The sequence below is a fragment of the Lonchura striata genome, chromosome 9 (genome assembly GCF_046129695.1).
Source record: "Lonchura striata isolate bLonStr1 chromosome 9, bLonStr1.mat, whole genome shotgun sequence".
Classification (NCBI taxonomy): domain Eukaryota; kingdom Metazoa; phylum Chordata; class Aves; order Passeriformes; family Estrildidae; genus Lonchura; species Lonchura striata.
The window spans coordinates 1,592,081-1,595,403 of record NC_134611.1 but is presented as its reverse complement, the minus strand read 5'-3'; positions in this window follow the sequence as shown (position 1 = coordinate 1,595,403).

The window sequence follows — 3,323 nt, the reverse complement described above, 5'->3', positions numbered from 1 at the left end:
CCGCCCCTTCCGCCCCCGGAGCCGCCCGCCCTCCGCAGCCCGGCCGGCCCCGCCGTGAGGCGGAGCCCTCAGCGGGCGGGCAGAGCCGCGCTCCGCAGCACGGCCGGCCCCGCCGTGAGGCGCAGCCCTCAGCGGGCGGGCAGAGCCGCCGCACGCACCGCGCCCCGCGGGGCTGGCGGGGAAGCGAATTGTCGGTGTTGGAAGGGAGCTTTGAGGTGACACCGAGCCCCGGCGTGCACCCAGCGCTGCCCATGGAAGAGCGCCTCTTAAACAGCGACTCCAACAGCAACCTGGGCAGCCTGTTCCAACGCCTGGCCGCCCTGATGCTGTTTTTTGGTGGTTTTGTTTGGTTTTTTTTTCTTGTTTTAATATCTAACCTGAACTGCCCTGTCTCAGCCGGGCCATTTCCTCTTCTCCTCCCATGGGAAGGGACCGAGCGCACCTGGCTGCACCCTCCTGTCGGCTGGGTGATAGCGATGGGCTCCTCCCTGAGCCCCCTCTTCTCCTGGCTAAACACCTCCAGCTCCCCACGCGTTTTACAGACCCTTCATGAGCCTTGCTGCCGTTCCTGGACACACTCCAGCACCTCAATGTCCTTTTTAAAGAGGGAGGCCCAGAACTGAACGCACACTCGAGGTGCAGCCTCACCAATGCTGAGTGCAAAGGGACAATCACTTCCCAACAATTCCAGATTAACAGCATTTCTCATTCTCCATAAGCAATGTGTTTCTCAATGTGCCTCAACTTGGCACCTGGTGTGATTCTGGGGCTGCCCTGTGCATGAGGAGACCTCTTTAATGTGTATAAATCTCTAAAGGGGAGATGCCAAGATGCTCTTAGTGGTGCCAGCCACTGGGAGGAGATACATGGGAGGTTCCACCTGAATAGAAGGAAGAATTTTACTGTGCAGTGATCAAGCACTGGAACAGATTGCCCGAGAGGCTGTGGAATCTCCCTGGGCAGATATCCCAGACCCGTCTGGATACAAAGCAAGCCCATGTTCTGACATGGCCCAGTTTGAGCAGGGAGGTGGAAGCAGATGACCCGCTGTGCTCCCTTCCAACCCCACCCATTCTGTTATTCTGTGCAGGGCCACGAGCTGGATTTGGATTATCCTTGTGGATCCGTTCCAACTCAGGATATTCCATAATTCTGTAAATTTCTGGCTTTCTTCTTAACATGGGTGACCATTTTGCCCATGTGTCTCTGTAAAGTGACGGTGCTCAGTGCCTGCCCATGGCCTGCTGGGTTCCTTAGTCCTTAGAACCTCCAAGGCTGGCAGGATCACACCTGGAAGAGGAGCAGATGTTTGGAATTGGCTGGATAACAATGCCAACTGGAATGTTTTCATCTAGACAGCAGTGAATTCCCTCCAGGATGACAACAGGATGCCTCAGCCCACCAAAGACTCCTGTGGTAGGTGCTCCTCCACTGCCTGTCCCCTCTGCCACCCTCCCAAATGTGTACCCAGGCATCCCAAAGGCCAGGAATCTGTCTCCCTAACCGTGACAGAGCATGCCTGTGCATCAGACACGTCTGTGAAACTCAGCAAAATTCCTGCAAGGAGCAGCCGACTTTCGGAATCTTCTTGCGAGGTTTGTAACAATGGATTTTATTGTTCCTGTGGCACATGTCCTTTTGGTAGGAAGGGCATCCAGAGAAGGGGCAATGTGGGAGGCAGAGGTGTCAGCCAGGCTGCTGTTTGTGAGCTTCCAGAACATGTGTGTGGTCTGGGAGACATGGTAAAATTGGGGTGGGAGGGAACAGGCACCCCACAGGTGCCATATTCCAGGAGGAGGCCACTGTTTGTGGGGCATAAAAAACCCCACCCCTTGCCCTTGCCCCCGGTGGACATGTCCTGGCTGCTCTGCAGGGCCCAGAAAACTCTGGGCATGCTGGGCCTGGCTCATATTGCCCCCAGCATCTGGAGAAACGTGCCAAAAAAACAAAGATGGGCATGCAATCTAAACCAGTCATACAGGAAGGGACGGGTTTGTGGGTGCAGGTAAGGCCTGGCCCTGTCATTCCCAGGGACGGGGACAGCCAGCTTCATATTCCACGAGGACACACTGCCAGGCAAAGTGCACCTTCCCCTATTCCCAACTGCACAAGATGAGGGCCAAAACCATGGTGATGCTCAGGACCAAAACCATGATGCTGATGCTTGGGGCCACCAGGCTTCTAAATCACCTTTACCTTCAGGAGCTCCAGCACCAGCACTAGTAGAGGAAAGCAGCAGGAGGAGTTTGGAAGTCCCCTTGAAGAGGGACATGGCTTAGAGCCAAACTCAGGTGAAAGGATAAAGCTCCTCTCCCAGCTGAGAAATATTTCACATTCACAGACTGGCTGAGGTCAGAAGGCTCCTGGCAGCTCAGTTTGTCCAAGCCCATGCTCAGGGGGGTTGTCTCAAAGCAGTTGCCCATGAACTTCTGCAGTTTTGGTATCTCCAAGAAAGAGACTCCACAACCCCTCTGAAAAAGCTGTGCCAGTGCCCCATTACTCTCCCAGCAGACGTTTCCTGATGTTCAGAGGGAACCCCTTTTTCAAGTTGTGTCCATGTCCAACCACTGGCTCTGTCTTTTCACCCTCCCTCCTGCTCTTTATATACATTGATAGGATTCCCCCTCAGCATCCTCCAGTCTGAACAATCCCACATCTCTTAATCTTTCCCCACAGGAGAGATCTTCCAATCCCTCCATCATCTTCACGACCCTTCAATGGATTCTCACCAGTAGCTCCTGTACTGGAGAGCCCAGAACTGGACACAGCACTCAGGTGTAGCCTCATCTGAGCAGAGGGGAAGCATCCCCCTAACCCAACACTTGTCCCAGAGCAGCCCAGGATGCCATTAGCCCTCTGCTAATGAGGAACCAGGACCCTCACAGCCTTCCCTGTGCATTCCAGAAGTCCCAGCATATACTGGCACGTGGGATCATTCTTCATTTTCCTTTGCTGAACATCAAAACATTTCTGTCAGCCCATTTCTCCATCCCGCAGATCTTCATGAAGGTGTCAGATGGGCTGGACCTAGTCACAAAAGTTACTGGTCTTCCCCCAGACCTCACACCACTGATCACCACAGTCTGGGACCAGTCTTTCAGCCAGTTTTCCATCTACCTCTGGGTTTATCCAGCCCATGCATCACCACTATGAGGAGGTTTCAGGAGATCCTATCAAATAGCTGACTCAAGCCAAGGCAGACAACACACCCTGCTCTTCCCTCACTCACCCAGGCACTTGCTCCTTCAGAGGGTTATCAGCTTAAGCCCAACTTCCCCCTTCTTGCATCCATGCTGACATCAAGTGTTTTGCCACAAACTGAT